This window comes from Haliotis asinina, chromosome 15 (genome assembly GCF_037392515.1).
Source record: "Haliotis asinina isolate JCU_RB_2024 chromosome 15, JCU_Hal_asi_v2, whole genome shotgun sequence".
NCBI classification, from domain to species: Eukaryota; Metazoa; Mollusca; class Gastropoda; order Lepetellida; family Haliotidae; genus Haliotis; species Haliotis asinina.
This window is the reverse complement of record NC_090294.1, coordinates 32,323,741-32,342,206: the sequence shown is the minus strand read 5'-3', so window position 1 is coordinate 32,342,206 and position 18,466 is coordinate 32,323,741. Positions and strand designations below refer to the sequence as shown.

The following is an 18,466-nucleotide window of genomic DNA, read 5'->3' as shown; positions in this document are numbered from 1 at the left end:
GTCACTGAGATCTGTTTTATACCTCTACTGCAAAATTTTTTGAGTAGGAACAATATTTTATACAATATAATCACTGTCAATGTATGTATGTTGATGAACATGCACAAGCTACCACCACATACTCTCAGCAATGATGTGACAAATCTTTTTGACCACTCAACAATACCCCCCTCGCCTTGTCTATGGAATGAGGATCCAGTTGAACTGGAATGAATGTAGCAGGCCACAGGATCACAGAATACTCTAATCTGCTTCTGTACTCTTGCAAACCTTTTTGATAGGCATTCTATAAGTTGAGTAGACTGAAAATGAGGACTATGATTTACGGATATACAACTTCTCTAATCTTGTGCGTGCAATGTTTCGATATAGATATTAATGTTGTTGTCAAGGAAATGGTACAGGGTATTCTAGAAGTTGAGTAATTTTTGTAGGCTGTTTTTTTCTAAGATTTTGATTTTGTTCCAGTTGATGGTGTGGTTTGGGTGGTCTCTGATGTGGTTGGCAATGGTTGAATTGGAGCCCTGTTTCGTAACTGAGGTCTGGTCTTCCTCTAGTCTATGGATGAGGGGATGCTGTGGGTCTGCCTGTAGCTTGCAGGAGGTTCTGGATGGTGTCTCCTCTTTGGAAGGTGACATCGATGTTGGCCTGTTGTTTCAGGAGCAGATGTGGTGGCTGGTTGATCCAATGTAGGGGATGCTGATGGTGAAGGGAGCTGATTGTTGTTTGGGGCTCTTGGTGGATGGATAGAGGGTGCTCTTGATGGTCTTGTTGACAAAGGAGGGCGGGTATTCATTGTAGGTTGTGAAGGCATGTCTGAGGTGGTCCAGCTCGATCTTGAGTAGTTCAGGTGTTGAGGAGATGTTTTTGGTACAACGGGTCAGGGTTGCGATAACGCCTCTCTTGACTTGGAATTTATTATCCTGTACCACTTGCTTGACAATGACATTATGTTCATCTATGTTCAAATGAATAAAAGAAGTTGTATATCCATAAATCATAGTCCTTATCCTTCTTGCAAACCTGATCCACCAGATTAAATGATCTATGTCTACAAAATTTTTAAATACTTGATGCGTCAGATCCAGTGAAGAATAATAATTATGTCAGATCACTGAATCACATATGTCACATACTATAAATCATTAAATTTTTGCGAGCATGATATTTTTGTGAAAATTGTGAATGACTTGAGCTCTCAAAAATATTGTGATGCAATTTGCTGGTAGAATGCAATGAATAATCAGCAAACAACCTGTCCTATCTTCGCTCTATTTTTCACCAGTTCATATAATTAACAATAGATCTAGACAATACAAGCAATGACAACAACGCGAAGAATGACTATTTACTAGCATTACTCCTTCGTACTCATGTGTCACATGTCAAACAATGGATACCTGAACAAAAGTCACTCAATCAGTATGTCTGATAGAACAGACAGGCGCCAGCCACGTAACACACATTTCTTAGAGACTGCTTGAAAGGCTGAAACCATCCAGCAGGCGTGGATAGGTTTCATGACACTTATATGGAGATCAACAGCGTTGCTGACACTGACTAAACTGGTCCTTCATCAGTGTCAATTTATTAGTCATTCCATTTAATTTAATCCCTTTGAACTGTTTTAAGCTTATCTGGCCTATGCAGCAAGTGTTGTTTTTAGGAAGTACTCCACTGAATGGTGTTCCAAGATAAGCGGCAAACTTTAGCTGTTTACTTTTTTATCATTTTATCATTTCCTGTTTATAAATACAAACGTAAATAGTCTCGTTAATGTGCCAGATAGTAATTTTGATAACCATAACCTTTGTCTGAACACTGGTATACTTCCTTACCGGCTTGATATTGATGGGTACACTTATAATGGATTTCCTACACAATTGTTCTTTTCTTGTATTTTCACATTTGATGATACCGCTGCTATGACATACACTTTGGAGTCTCTCAATTGGTTTTTCCTTATCTTATGTTGCATTCATGCATCAGTTCCAGTTCCCACTGCTTGGACAGTTTTCAATACATTTTTTATTGACTACAGACCATCATAGGCAGGCAGTGGGCTATTTTGAAGTCAAAATACATATGAAATCTGAAATTCATCATAAAACCTTTATACACTTAACTAAATTCCACTCCTTATACAATCCAGGTAAAGTGTAAATCTCATTCCTATCTGATTTGAACCGTGTACAGGACTGACAAAAGTGATGCATAATGGAAATTCAATTTAAATATTTGTACTATTATCACTGGGGGCTTTAATATTAATCTTCTCTGGAAAACTACACCTCTTTCAACTTCTTTCACCAGGCACATGGACTAAAACAGTTTATTAATGAACCTACCACAATTACCCAACATTCTTCTACACTGAATGATCTGATATTTACAAATGATGAAAATATAACTATGAGAGAAGACGTATACAAAAGTTATCTCTCTTCCATAAAATGATAAACGGCAAAGCACCAGACTACTTATGTGCCCTTGTCCCAGATAGCGTTTTGGTCAATAATTCATACAACTTAAGAGATTCACCAAACTTACACAACATTCACATAAAAACAAGTCTTTATTCAAGATCCTTTTTACCAAGTACAGTAGATCTTTGGAATGCCTTACCAAATGACGTTAAAATGATACAATCCCAAAAATCATTTATTGAAAAAATAACCTCACAACCTGGACATACATTTATTCACTGCAGGCTTTCGTCTCGGCTGTAGTGATCTGAACTATCATAAATTTGAACGACATCTTTCAAACGATCCTTCCTGTTCTTAGGGCGCTCCTAGTGAAGATACCAAACACTATCTACTTGTCTGTCCTAATTACACTGTACTAAGAAATGATGCAGAATATTACAAACATGGATACAGCTTAAAGACAATCTTATATGGAAATAGTGAACTATCTGGTCTTGATAATCTAGCCATTTTAAAATCCGTCTACCTCTTCGTCATTGATTCTCGTAGATTTGATACTAAATGTGGTTGAGAATTACTAGCTCTAAGAAATATATTGGTTGTTTTTGAAACATTAACCATTAACTAGTTTCACGTGCATTTACCTCATGGTTTGTCATGTGACTATCCTGTATTAGAACTTTGGTTATTTACTTTTGTAAAATGCATTGGAGAGGCATTAACATAAGCTTTTAGCTTGTTTGCCAATCCATTCGTTTTTCATGAATAAATATGTTTAAACCATATAACTATGATTCTGGCATCCAACATGTAGTGATCGTTGTCCAATATACGTCATGCTAAAAGAGTTGACTCATAAATAAAGTTGTTTTAAATGGAAGATTTATGGTTACACACGAATCAACAAAGAAGGAATGAAGAATGCCATCAATGGAATAAATATCAATGTGTTACGTTCAAGCAAAAATATCAATACCATTGCAGAATTACTGGCAAAGTTAATCACAGATGCATGTGATAGATTTATTCTCAACAAAAGTCACAATTTGCCCCTCGAGTCCTCTGTGGTTGAACAATAATATAAGATCATTAGTAAGGAAACAAAACCAACAACATAAACTTGCGAAAAGGAGAAACTTACTGAGTGATTGTGAGAAATTCAGATCAATTAGAAATCAAATTATCGTAGCGGTTAGATGTGCAAAGAAGAAACATGCCCTTAACATAGAGGAAAGAATAAAAACCTCTCGTGGTACCAAGATATGGTGGAGCCTTGTCAAAATTATATCAAGACTAAAACATCTAGCATCTCTACCTTGCCATCAGTGTCACATATGAATATTTCACCAAACAATCAAATGCGCCGAATCCAAATATTAGTCTTGACACTGAACTACACCATCAACAAAGGGACTGATTTTCAGAGATATTCTTAAACCAGGGGCAAGTTAAAGACATCCTCAAATCAGCTGATATCTCTAAAACTACAGGTCCTGATGGAATTAGTAACAAAATTCTGAAAGTAGCAGCAAATACTTAACACCCTAAGTTCTTTAATCTGTCCCTATATCAAAGGGTACTTCTGTCCTTGTGGAAGGAAGTGAAAGGAAGCACAAATGAATGCTCCAACTACAGGCCTGGGGCAGCAATGAGTTGTTTATCTAAAATGTTTGAAAAATGTGTATTCAAGCATGTTACCTTTGAGACCTGACCTTAGAGACAACAATTTATTGTCCAATATTCAGCTGGGATTCATGCCAGGCGACTCTAGTGCCAACCAATTAACATGCTTGTATAACTTTATCATTAAAAGCCTAGATGAAGACATCTAGTTTTCTGTGACCTTAGCAAGGCATTTGACAAAGTCTGGCACAAGCGAATTATTCAAGAGCTTCAGGCTAATAGAATTAAAGGAAACTACACTAAAATGGTTTGAAAGTTATTTACAGAATACAGTACAAAAGGTGGTTATTAATGGTTTTAGTTCTACATGAAGACTCATGGCTGGTGTTCCACAGGGTTCAGTTTTATGACCTCTACTCTTTATTATATACATAAATGACATATTGGATGAGATTAACAGCAACATCAGACTTTTTGCTGATGATACATCCATTTATGTTATTGTAGACGATCCAAATGAAGCAGCCAATTGTGATCTAGACAGAATATTCAACTGGGCAAATATTTGGCAAGTTACTTTTAATCCCCTTAGAACAGAAAATATGCAATTCCCATGCAGAAATGTTCTGCAATTTAAAGAATGAATAAACTCAAATTTTTGGTACTCTTTTTACCACTGCATATGAAAGACTTCTGGCTAGTCTTTTAATTAGGATTTTGCATGAATATAACGCTTTCTTCCTCAGACGCAAGGTTGCGGTCGAAGTGACAATATTATCGTAAGCAATATTATATCAACCCCCGCCTCGATTCCCAGAGTGAAATTGTTATGTTATGAGCAATGTCATGTAAACTCCTAATGTCCTTCAATAAAATACATATTATACTACCAGTGAAAAGTAATTTTGATTTTGTAAGTCAGTGAAAAGAAACTTAAATAGCATTTATCCTAAGACAGGGTGCCGCCATTTTTGAAATATGTGAAGTCACAGGCTAAAGTCCATTAGAATCATTGAGATTATGGTTTGTTTTCATGAAGTTAGAAAATCAAAACTACTTTTTACAAGAAGTTAAATGTGTATTTGAAACATGACCAAAAGGATTTTGCATGACACAATTTGTAACATTACGACTTCTTCCAAGGAAGCAAGGTGGGGGTCGAAGTGACATTAATATTGCAAGTAATACATGTATTATACTGACCTCCACCTCGCTTCCAAGAGTGAAATTGTTATGTCATAAGCAATGTCATGCAAAATCCTATTGTCCATCAATAAAATACATGTTTTACTACGAGTAGAAAATAATTTTGATTTTGTAGGTCAGTGAAAACAAACTTAAATAGCATTCATTCTCAGACAGGGCGCTGCCATTTTTTAAAAACGTAAAGTCATGGACTAAAGTCCATTTGAATTAATGAGATTATGGTTTGTTTTCATCAAGTTAGAAAATCAAAACTACTTTCTACCAGTAGTTAATATTTATTTGAATCATGACCAAAAGGATTTTGCATGACACAACCTGTAACGTAACATAATCAAAAATACTTGCTACTAGTAGTTTGTTACGGTGGAATGCACTAATAGTCATTCAACGGTCTATCTGACAGGCCTATACACCTGGAGATGGCCTAAATGTGAAAAAAATATGCAACAAGGTTGATGAACTTCTAAAATTATATTAGAAACAATGCAAGTCAACATACGATTTGACATTGTTTTGTCACAGAGAAATATTATGCAGATATGTTCTACTATTTCCTAATGGTTAACAGGTAGTCATATAACAGAGTCACAACATGAACCTGCCTACAGGCAACTACAAGAGATGGTTTACCCTGCCCTACCTACAACAACAAGGTAGCTACTCACTTTAACAGGTAGTCATATAACAGAGTCACAACATGAACCTGCCTACAGGCAACTACAAGAGATAGTTTACCCTGCCCTACCTACAACAACAAGGTAGCTACTCACTATCACAGGTGAAAACAACACTCTGCCGGAAGTATTGGCAACTCACAGTCAGACTATCAAAACTTCCACATCATTCGACCAGTCATGAATAAATGCGGTCTAACAAGGCAACTATCAGGCTATTATTATATAATTATAGCCTAACTATTATGCAAGCACATTCTACATTTTCAAATGTTTAGGTCAGTGATCGAAAACTACAATATGCCCTAACTGGCGCTAGGCAGTACACTAATTATTATGCAGGCCAACTCTAAGTTTCAAAGGTTAAAGGTCAGTAATAAAAAACTTCAATATACTCAGACTGACACTTGGCAGTCGCACTTTCCCCAGTTCAGCAACACTAGAGAAGGTACTCACTCAGTTTAAAAGACGACTGTTCCATTTCCAGAGAGTAAGTTTCCCCAAGTGTCCAATATATTATCCACTAGGTATCCAATTTGACTGACGTGTGTGCCTGACTGATGTGTGTGTTGTTTACATGCTTATGACCTACTGACCCCGTACTATTTTGGTCCTTTCGCTTAAATATGACCAAAGCAGAAGTCAGAGAAAACAACCAATCATCGCCAGTCCAGATTCACTTCGTTAGTAAATCTGTGTTTCTAAAATACTCTAATTGCCTTCTCGGGCACGTACGCAAGAAAGATAGCATCTTTAATCATATATGTATAGAAAGATCTGAAACCAACCTATCTAACTTCATGTTACGATATTACCAATTCCTACGTGCAAAAGAGATATTTAATTATAAAGTCGTTATTTTTCACTACTTCTGTAGTAATGGACTAAGAAAATGCTAAACTCTCAGTGTATCGAAAACTTACCCAACACTAACAGTAATGTAACGATACTATGGAAAGTGGGCTATAAACTGACATTACCTAAAGGTGGGTGCGAGAAATAAATACTGCAGTCGAAACACAAATTGCCTAACACACTAATCACTGGAATTTAAATGAAAATTTAACTATACCGTTACGTAGTTAAAGATGTTTTTGAATCATGACCAAAAGGAGTTTGCATGACACAACCTGTAACATAACAAAAGCGAGGTCGGGGTTGAAGTGAAAATACTGCATGATACATTTCTTCAAAACGTTCACTCACCAGTACGTAGACACTTGTCAATATACGTCTTTATATTTGGTCTTATAATCCTAATTACTTTATAATTATACTTGTATGCATTTTGAAACTTAATAAAAAGAAGTGATTTGCGAATGTATAACAGGAATGTAATATCTAGACATTTTATAGTTTGCCTATATGAATCATAATTCACATGCACGCCCTTATGTATGTCATCTGTATCATTACACTTCACGATGAAAACAATGATTAAGTTGAAAGCTACGACAGCTTAATAAAAACAAAATGCAAATATCAAAATTAAAACAAATTAAAGTTATAGGAGCAATGCCAGGCTCTTGCCTTGTTCGAGGAATGTACCCAGAGCTCCAGATGAGCTTTACCAAATATTATGAAAATTAGGTAGGTATTTCAGTTTCTGTTACCCACTGTTTTTGAAGTAAGTGGGTATTTTACTTACCGGAATATGTCATTTGGAAACCTTGCAAAACATACGTTTTGTATTGGCATGGTATGTTAGCATACACCTAATTACAGTATTCCTGGACAAAGTGCTGCAACTACGTGAGCTATCTGTGAATAGCTACCTTGTGAGGATGTTACAACTCAAATAATGGTAGTCAGTTGTGTTCATACACAGCAGGGAGTTGAGATGATAAGGGGAATGCCAGAAAAATGACATCTTATTCTGGTGACCAATGGATGTTTGTAAAATGCCAGTCAGCAACTGTTTCAGTTGGATGTGAGGTGATATGTAAATGCATTTGAGTTAAACAGCTCAGAGTATTACTTAAATGTATAACCATTGTTCATGACAAATTGTTGAATGCTCAACAAGGCATGTATCACTGACTTTGATTCTATTATTCTGGAACTTTACATCATCCTCATGTTTCCTTCTGTTAACCATTGCAGAAAAGTTACAGTCCTTGTGTATTTTGACTAGGTATTTAGGTACTTTAGGAGGATGAGATGTGTAATCACTGAAAAGTCTCCCTTTATGTCTTCGTTTCCTCTACCAGTGACGAATGGAGAGATGGGGGTTAAATGAACTCCAATGTGTTGGCACTAAGAGAAGCCCTGAATTTTGTCTTCAGACGGTTCTAGGCACTGAAACTTCTCTCACACTCAATGCTGGTGAGTTGCATACAGAGTGCAATGTTGGCAAGGATGGCGCAGTTTGGCATAGGATCTTTTTGAAGAAGAATCACTCTTTAGCAGATCTGAGATGGTGGAAGCTTTGAATATGTGTCATTTATCATACCTTTCAACCTGGGCCACCCATCAAAGAGTTGTTCACTATCAAGTAGGGAATGAACTTGTTTTACATGCTCAACAAGTCCTTCCTGAAGGTTACCTTCTATCACCCTCACATTTTTCTGGGTGCCATACAAGTCACTGAGATGTGCAATAGCATCGTCTGACTCTTCACCAGGTACACTGTTGACTGTGAGTGGCTCCATCACCTCACTCATGTCCACAAATAAGACACTGTCCTCTTCCCTGAACTTAATTTTTTTTGTCACATTCTTCAAATACTCTATTCTCAGAGTTTCAAATTCTTCATCCATGGTTTGTGTGTACAACAAATATTCCCCACCAACAGATGCTTTGCTGTCATCAATTTGAATCCTCGTTTTCATGTCCTTCAAGCCCTGGCCATCTTGACTTGCCATATCTTCAACTTTACACAGAGTTCCTTCAACAAGTGGCTGCAGTTCACTGAAGAGTAGGTTTTGTTTCTGCAGATGACAACTCAGAACTTCCAGTTCTGTGTTAACATCAAGCATAACTGCGGTGACAAGTGCTACATTTTAGATGGCAAAGTACTCGTGCAAACGTTTTACTGCTGCATTTTTTTCAGCTGCAAATTTGGAAAACATTGTGAGGACTGATTCATAACTTTCAAACACTGCCTCCACAGCCTTCTTCAGTCCCAACCATAGAATAGAATATGGCTCCTTCACAGTCAGCTCGGGTTCCTCCAGCAACTTTTGAAACTTCTTCAATGAAAGTGTCCTACTGCTTGATGCAGTAATGAAATTATACAGTCCATTAAACTTGTCTCTGAACTTCAACAGATACTCGTTTTTCTTAACTGAGTCAACACAAGCTAGATTTAACCTGTGGGCCACACAATGGGTTTGTACACAAAAGGGTGAGTATTTTGCTTGAATTTGTTTCCCTGCACCAGTTGGCTTTCCCATCACTGCTGCAGCGCCATCAGTTGATAGTGACTCACATTTGATTAGGTCTATACATAACTTCTCGAACTCAGCTGCCACACATTTAACAATTGTATGGGTACAACCATCATCGATAGGCTCATTACACAAAAACTTGGTGACAGGTTCTCCTTCTTTCACATATCTGACACAAATGCTTAAATGTTTTGCAACAGTCACATCTGTACTCTCATCAAGCATGATCGCAAATGCCCCAGCGGAATTAATGTCATTCACAAGTGTCTTTGTCAGTATATGGCAAATTGACTTCTGTATATCTGTATTTGTTGTCCAGCAACAACTATCCGCTTTATCTTCAATTTCATGCACATCTACATCGACTGTATCCCATTTCCTCTCCATTTCAAAGTCAGAACTAGCACGTTTGTGTTCAATGCTTTCATTTTGTCTGATAATGCTAGAAATCTGTATGTTCGGTGTCCCCTCTGAAGCCCATACACTTTTGATTGACATCTTAGATTTTTCTGATTGACAGTTCATGCAGCACAACTTCATTTCATTTTCATTAGTTTCGAAAAGTAGCCACGGAGATTTCTGCTTCCACTCATTGTCTTTAGCTTGAGTTTGTTGCCATCATGTTTTTTTTCGATATAGGTTCATTGATTACTTTGGACAATACATCAGTCAAAATTACCTCAATACACCTCTCAGATTCAAAACATGATGATATGAGATCTTTCATAATGTTTCTGACAATTGGTCAAGAATTTTTGAAAACTTGTTTTGGCTGCAGATATGTAAATATCTTGCTTTGACAGTCACTTTTCTTACCAAGCCAGGACGCCATGTTTGCTGATAACAACAATAGAACTTGTTAGACGAGAGATTTGATTGGACAGTATTTTTACCCAAACCAATGGATGATTGCATAGCAAAATATGAAATTATTCACAAGACCAGCAATTTGACTGGACGGTATTTTTAATCAGACCAATGAGTGATTGTGTGCCAACATACAGAAGCAGCCCTGCGTTCAGCAACAGCAAATTTCCTGCGAAGTTCGCAAACATTCAATGTTAAAATAAGATACCCGTTGGCGAACAATGGGATACTGAATGCAGGGCTGCATTGCTCATTCTACCTGTCAACACCACCTTGGCAATCTATATCTGTTTCATTACGCTTGCAAGTTCTAGAAATATATTCCTTATGCATGTATGTAAAACCTTTACCGTATCTGCAATTTTTTAATGCCTAACTGGTATCCTACAATTTTTTTTTCAATGTGTAACTGATCATTTTCACTGTTTAAAATGCCTGGACATGCAGCTTATCTGGAGCTCACATGTATCCATCAATATCCACAAAAACGAGTTATATATACTTCATCTGCAGATTTCCCAAGTCATGTGTCTTTTAACAGTCAAATATACGAAAACGTGATGCATCGTTTCAGGTTTTTCACATTGCTGTATAGTCTCATTGGTCACCCAAGATAGCACACCTGGCAACTAATTGCATAATGTGCGTCATTCTTTTAAAAAAGTACTTTAATTAGCCAATATTGAGCAATCAATCAATGTATTGGTAGTTAATCCTTTGAAAGAAGGGTGTTGTTTTTACACAAACACAGACACGACAGAGCGTATTCAGTATAGATTAGTAAATGTACATACATAAACACTATCTTTTGACAAATCCCCATTTAAATCTGCATAAAAGTAATTAATCAATCAGCGTGTTATCGGTTAATCCTTTGATCGATCCAGACACAAGAAATGCCAAATGGGGACCTTTGTCGAGTAATCTAAGTGGCGTTACCACTAATTATACCTGTTATAAATTCATTAACTGAGCATCAAGTGAATGATGACAAATAACGAGTAGGTTTATACCACCTAACACTGATTACAACCTAGCGACACCAAGTGATTTTGACAGAATCGTCTATGAAAACAAGGGTTGTAACATGGAAACTAGGCAAATCAGGAGATAAAACTAAATGATAGTGTTAATACAAGAATCATACAGTATATTTTGTGTATAATTTCCGCATGCAGATATCACATAATTTTCATATGCATTATAAATGCCTTTCTAATCTGTACTGTCTCCATAGCACAGTGCCCCTATCACTTCAGCCTAGTGTGTGATATTACATCCCTTGATAGTAACCTAACTATCAAGAGTTCAAAACCCGCTTTTCACTGAAACTTTTGCAGTTTTCATTAATTTGTTATATATCCCAGCACCAATTTCTGGTCATGTGACCATGAAGAGCATGTGCGGTGCTGGGATCATATGCTTAGTGTGTGAGCAGCCTCCATGTTGTGAAGACGTCTTCTCTGACTGTAAAAAACGTAACATGGCACTAAGGAAGACAAATGTGAGTCTTGCAACTTTATTTTTTGCAGAGATATCTCGTCAAATGTTTTCAATATTTCTAAATGTGATATCAGGTGATAGTTCATTAATGCATTATATTAATGGCTCAGTAATATTAGAATTGTTTATTTACAGTTTTCCATACCTCATCCATTGGCTAGTGATCATGTCAACATCTGCCAATGCACAACACACCATTAAACCCTGTGGATGTGAGTTTTTGGTCATTTGTTTTTCTTGCGTCTACAGATAGTAGAGAACATATAGCTTTCATTTTTCACAACAGCTGTAGCGATTTCAGGTTTGTACAAACCTGTAAACGAGATAGTTTACCCCCTGAAATGTAGATGAATTCTGCATAGACCCCCATATCTATACCTACAATTATGTCACGGAGACGCGCCGCTCTGATTGGTTGAAATTTCGTTTGCGGCTGAGAATTGTGCACTGTTGTCAAAAAGGTCGATTTAAGGTAACTAAAGCAGTTTTAATGAGGGGGTTTCATTTATAACGATGTCAATGAGTGATTTATGCATTTGCACCCACTTGAGTATATGTGATTTTTCGATGTTGAGAGCCATAAACATCTTGGAATAATACTAGAAATGATTGTCCATGGGATGCACACATTCACAACATTACTAAAAGTGTTAGTTCCATAATAAATTGCCTTAAAAGTTTCAAATATCGCTTGTCCGGGAAAATGCTAGTGACAAATTCTATATTCTTCCTTCTTTTGAATACTGCTTTCATATCTGGTATAACTGTACAGATCAGCACGCTCTCACTTTTGAAAAACTACATGCTCTTCAAACAATATGTGGTGCTGTCCATGGAACAAGTCATGAAAAGATTTATCATAAAACTTCCTTCACATGAAAGGCAAAAATACTACAAACTGCTAACATTTTATAAAATGTATTATCATTTATTACTGGATTACCTGTGCAATCTGTTACCCAAATAAGTCAGGCAACATAGTTGTTATTCCTTATGTGATGGCATTAATTTGAGAACCATCTACTGCCGAATAGCAAGATATGAATCATTTATCCCAGACATATTCAAACTCTGGAATTCACTGCCCCCAGTAGTTACAGATTGTATACCTCTGATTTCAAAATCCTTATCAAAGAACATGTTAAATGTAATGTTTACTTTGATGTAAAGTCTGGTTCATAATTATTGAGAATTTTTCTTCTTACTTTGAGCTATCCTAACACCTCAACTGATTCACTGATACTTAAAACTAAGTAATGGTATAAGGGAGGTAACTCATCTTGGCCTACTGAGTATAGTACAATTAGAGTTACCTCCCCTGAATTTGTAGCAGACGTCATTTTCCTCAGCACTGTCAACAATGTCTGCTGAAGATAAAAGAAGGTTGATTTTTGAGTTGTGTAATCAAGGAATTGATGATGTAAATACATTGGCAGAGAGAACAGGAACTCCTCTTTCTACTGTGTATAGGATTAGGAAGAATTTTAAAGAGGAAAATGATTTTGGGCACCAGAAAGGAGCAGGGAGACCCAGAAAATTGGACTTCTCAGATCGCGTCCGGCTGGGAATTTTAGCGTCTAAAAAGGAAAGGGCAAGCATCTCCAACATCAGGTATGAAATGATAGAAAGGGGATCAACAGTTGTATCAAAATCTACAGTTAGAAGAAATTTGATTGATCTTGGATGGGAGAAAGAGACTAGAATTCCTTCTCCTCTCATGAAACAAGAACATAAAGACAGGAGTGTTGAGTGGTGTTTGGCACATGAAAACTTTGACTGGGAAAATGTGATTTTTACTGATGAAAGCTCAATATGGGTATATCCCAATAATGTGAAAATATGGACAAAGTCTGCGTCAGCACCGTTGTATCAACGACCTAAATACAGCCCAAAGTTTCATGTATGGGGAGGGATATCCTTATTAGGAACGACCCCGCTGTGTGTGTTTGAGGGAAATCTGACAAGTCAACGCTACACTAACATATTAGATAATTTTCTCCTTCCAAGTGCACATGTGTTTTATGGAAATGACTGGATTCTGCAGCAAGATAATGATCCTAAACACACCGCAAAACATGCCAAGCAGTGGTTCCAGGAGAAAAATGTGACTGCATTACCATTTCCTGCGTATAGTCCTGACTTAAATCCCATTGAGAACATTTGGGGGATGATGAAGGAATGTGTGAATCAAAAGGGGTTGACAAAAATTGAAGACATGAAGAGAGAAGTGGTCCGATACTGGGACAGCATAACTCACGAGACACTAACCTCTCTGATAGGAAGTATGCCTACCCGTCTTAGACTGTGCCGTGAAGCTCAAGGAGACTTGATAAAATATTAAATTGTTACCTACACAACATGAAAAGGTCAGTTCACTTTCACAATACATTCAATTTTATCTGATTTGTTCTCGTTTAATAATATAAAATGCTTTAGCTATTCTCAATAATTTTGAACCATACTGTATATTATGGTAGTAGAAAATGTCAAATAATTCCCAGTTGACTGAGACTAGGATGCAGTGATCTTAACCAGGACAAATTTCAAACATATTTGTCAGAAAACCCAGTCTACTCTAGCTGGCACCAAATCAAGAATTCACATCATTATTTCTTGTTCTAAATATTGTGAAATCAGAATAAATGCCTTCTTTCACATCTATGGATATGATTTAGAAATTGTGTTATATGGTAACAAGGGTCTAAGCAAAAATGTTGAAATGGATATTTCTTAATCTGTTCATCACTTCATAACCAAAAGCAATCGATGCATAAATGTTTAGACAAGCCTTGTATGATAATGACTGCAAAATCTAAAAATCCAAAAATCTAAAAAAGCTAGAACTGTATGTTTACCTGTTGTCTTTGCTGCACTTATCATCATATTGTACTGCTAACTGCATCTTTGACTCATTTACTTATAAACACATGCTTTATTTATCTATGAGTACATGAACTGTCAATTATTTTCATCGTGATCTTGGAACTGTTATGTTGTGGAGGCAGTATTTATATAAGCATAAATATGCTTGTTTACCAACCCAGACTTCAGAAAATAAATATGCTTAAACCAAGAGGACTTGTGTCATCTACCGATCCACCTTAGTCGGCTACAGGTAACTTTGTAGTGAAAAGTATGACAACAGAATGACTGGAAGAGACAGCATTATTTGTCACTGGCACCACGACAGACAAATATGCCATGTCATAAGCCCATTCATTATAGCCTGCGACCTCATTGTATCGCGGTACTTAGCATATCCGTAATCGTCAATAGAATTTGGAACTTATATGGCCTATTTCATCATGAAATCCAATTAACATGACATTTAATCAGTACATTTGTGAAGAAAATATTATTTTAACTTTGATAGCGTTTCAGCGAGAGCCATTAGACGAAAGAAGCTGGTTAATATTTACCAAAGGAGATGACTCCATCGTAGCGCGGTAAACACTAAAACTCGGATTGCAAAGTGATATAGGGAAAGAAAATGAAATTTCTTTACTCACCTCAGCGTGAAAATGGTTGAGATATTTTTTGGCTATCCAAGTTGCACAAAACTGTGTCCATAATGAAACATTATCCCGGGAAATCACCAGGCTTCCAAAAATAGAATGCACAAATGTTCAATCAAATTAGTTTCACAGTCATTTAAAGAATTTATTCACAATGTGGACAGAGAAATTCACTGTGGTGCCTCACACAAGTGACGTCAGTGCAAAATGACAAATGGGTTCAGTGCTGACACTTGTCACACTGACAAGATAGGGGAGGGACCTCATGGCTGGAGGACTGTTCTTACCACAAACACAACAATTTTCATAGTCATCATCAGATGCATGGGAAGAATTGCTGGGGTCAGAATCATCTACATGGTATGCCGATGGACCAGGCTGTGGACTGGAAGTAGAAGTGTTTGGTACTGTTATTGAAGGTTAGTTTTTCTTTACTGGAGGAACAAATTCATTCTTTTGAGTGTTGTTTTTTTGTTGATTTCATGATGTTTTTTTCTGTTTGAGCAGGTTTCCTCCAAGATATGGTGGTACAAATCTCACTGAAGTGATTTTCTTCTCCTCAAAGAACTTGTGTGCTCCCTGTGAAAATGATGATGGACTAGTAGTTGATGCCTGTGATGAGGACGGTGGAATGCTCGCTGATGGCCGTGAAGATGATGGTAGAATGCTAGCTGATGCATGTGAAGATGATGGTGGAATGCTACCTGATGCCTGCACCTCATTTTCCTTATTCTGATTCTGATTCTGATCTTGTACAGCAGTATAGATATTAGCCGGTGAGGCCAACATCTCAGGATATGCATGATTGCAGAGAGGGAAGATGCCAGATTTTCTGAATGCTGAAGTTAGGTTTTCTGGAGAGAGGGCTTTCAAGTATGGTTTAGGTGTGAGCTTGGCAACTTCATGCTTTGTGATCTTCATTCCTAGATACTGTTTAAGAAAGAGCTGGCATTTTCTGTTGTACATACATTTAAAGGGTCAAAATACAGCAACATCCAGTGGTTGTGTGATGTGGCTTGTGTGAGGTGGCAGCACGAATAAAATTATGTTGTGCATTTTCGCCCATTCCACAAGCGTCAAAGAAACATGTGATCTATGGCCGTCAACGAGAAGAAGAGTCTTGGGTCCTGACGATTCTGCCGAAATACCAGCATACTTAATGAAGTGTTTGGTCAGATAATCATGAAATATATACTGAACATCATTGAAAACGCACCACCCCTAAAATTGTGGATTTCTAAGAGCAGAAGTGAGCAATCTATGTAAATTTTACATATTTGTGTAGACCAATGTTTGATAAAGAAAAGAAGCAAAAAACAATCAAGCAAAACAGTGAAGATTTAATGCAGCTGACAATGAAATAAAGATGGGGTCAAAATGGAAAGTCAGTAGCGTGTATGACCCCCGTTAGCAGCAACACAAGCTGTGCAACGTCTCCTCATTGAACGGATAAGTCTCTGAATAAAGTCCTGAGGCACTGCATTCCACTCTTGCTGCAAGGCATTGTCGAGTTCCCCAAGGTTGTTGATCTGTGGACGACGTGCGAGGCGTTGGCCGATGTAATCCCACAAGTGTTCGATGGGTGACAAATCTGGTGACAATGCAGGCCAATGAAGTAGAGGAATGTTGTTGCTAGCCAGATACTGTATCGAAACACGTGCAGTGTGGGCTCGTGCATTGTCATGTTGAAACGTGTGCAGATCTTGATGCTGGTGAAAGAAGGGAACGACGTTGTTCTGAAGAATGTTGTCACGGTAGTAAACGGCATTCACTCTGCCACGACAAACAATCAGAGCGGTTCTGTGGTGATAACTTATCCCTCCCCACACCATAATGCTGCCTCCACCCCACCGATCGGTTTGCACAACACAATCCTGATGATAACGTTTACCCCGTCGACGCCATACCCGTAGACGCCCGTCAGCATTTTGCAAGTGAAAACGCGACTCGTCGGAGAACACCACACCATGCCAACGTCGTAACAACCACACACGATGCTGTTCAGCCCATTGTCGGCGTTCACGGTGATGCCTGTCACTCAGGATGGGTCCAACGTAAGGGCGTAACCCAACGTAACCCTGCCGCACGGAGACGGCGTCGGACGGTGGAAGCGCTGATCAAACCACGTCGACCCTGGACAGCGTTGGCGGTTCTGGCAGCGGGCAAGGTTCGATCCCGAATATGGCGCCGTACAATGTCTCGATCTTGACGAGGGGTGGTAACACGTGCCTGACCTGGGCGTTGCCGGTCCCTGCTGGTTCCTGTTTGTTGGTATCTGTTAGCAAGCCTCAGAATGGTCGAATGATGACACCCAAATCGTCGTGCAATGTTTCTGCTTGAAGCGCCGACCTGCAACATACCCAAGGCCTGTTCTCGTTCCTCTGGTGACAATCTTGGCATGGCGAAAAAACTTTACTTACGAAAGTACTGTGAAAATGAGAACGGTTTTGTGCCGAAGGTCATTTATACCCCTGAACAGCATGCTTTCTGCATGCAATTTGTGCCCTTCGTGTGTGATGTGCATGAATTTTGTTGTTTTCATGTGATGTGTTCGATGATGTGTTCGAACGATCCGTTTTTTACTGTAGAGCGTTATTTACGATCTAGTGTGTTATTATCAAAATTCCCACCATTAATTTTCCATTTGCAAAAGATTCTATTGCCTTATTTCAAAATTTACAAGTGGTGCGTTTTCAATGATGTTCAGTATATTTGTGTTGGACCAGCCACTTACTGACATGGAACCAGAGGATCCTGATGGAGCACCTTTTAGCAAGTCATCATTCCATCTCTTCCCAGGAAATACATAATGGGGGGAGGGGGGGATGTAATTTCCTACAGCATTACCTCCTCCAATGATGGTTACTGTAGAGGACCTTGGTGACGTTACAGCCTGTGGTTGACATGTAGCATCATATACAATCTTGGGTGGTGTGTGTTCAGTTGTCACACCCGTTTCATCCAAGTTAAAGACACTTTCAGGCTTGTCATGTAAACCATGAAGCGTCATGAGGGTGGCCAATTCTCTGAAGTATGCAGAGAGGATTTCTTTCGATGCATATTGAGCTCGCAACATTGAGGGTTTTTGACGTTTCGCCAATTTCAAGTCAGGACAGAGTCTCAGGAATCCATAAAACCAGCTGCCACTCAAAGGTTTGTCAGTTGGTGTTTTTTCACCTCGAGTGACTGTGAAGTCTGCAGCAAGATATTGTACATTAAGTTCGGTGTACCCATAGCCTATAGAAGACATGTATTTAACA

The 18,466-nt window shown here is 38.0% G+C and overlaps 1 protein-coding gene and 1 pseudogene across 1 annotated transcript in view; both read right to left on the bottom strand.

Annotated features, from left to right (window-relative positions):
* The window catches only part of LOC137265618 (prominin-1-like), a 298,050-nt gene that overhangs the window by 58,557 nt on the left and 221,027 nt on the right, over positions 1-18,466 (bottom strand). The gene's annotated exons all lie outside the window — the stretch shown is intronic.
* On the bottom strand, positions 15,630-18,456 carry LOC137266131 (uncharacterized; annotated as a pseudogene).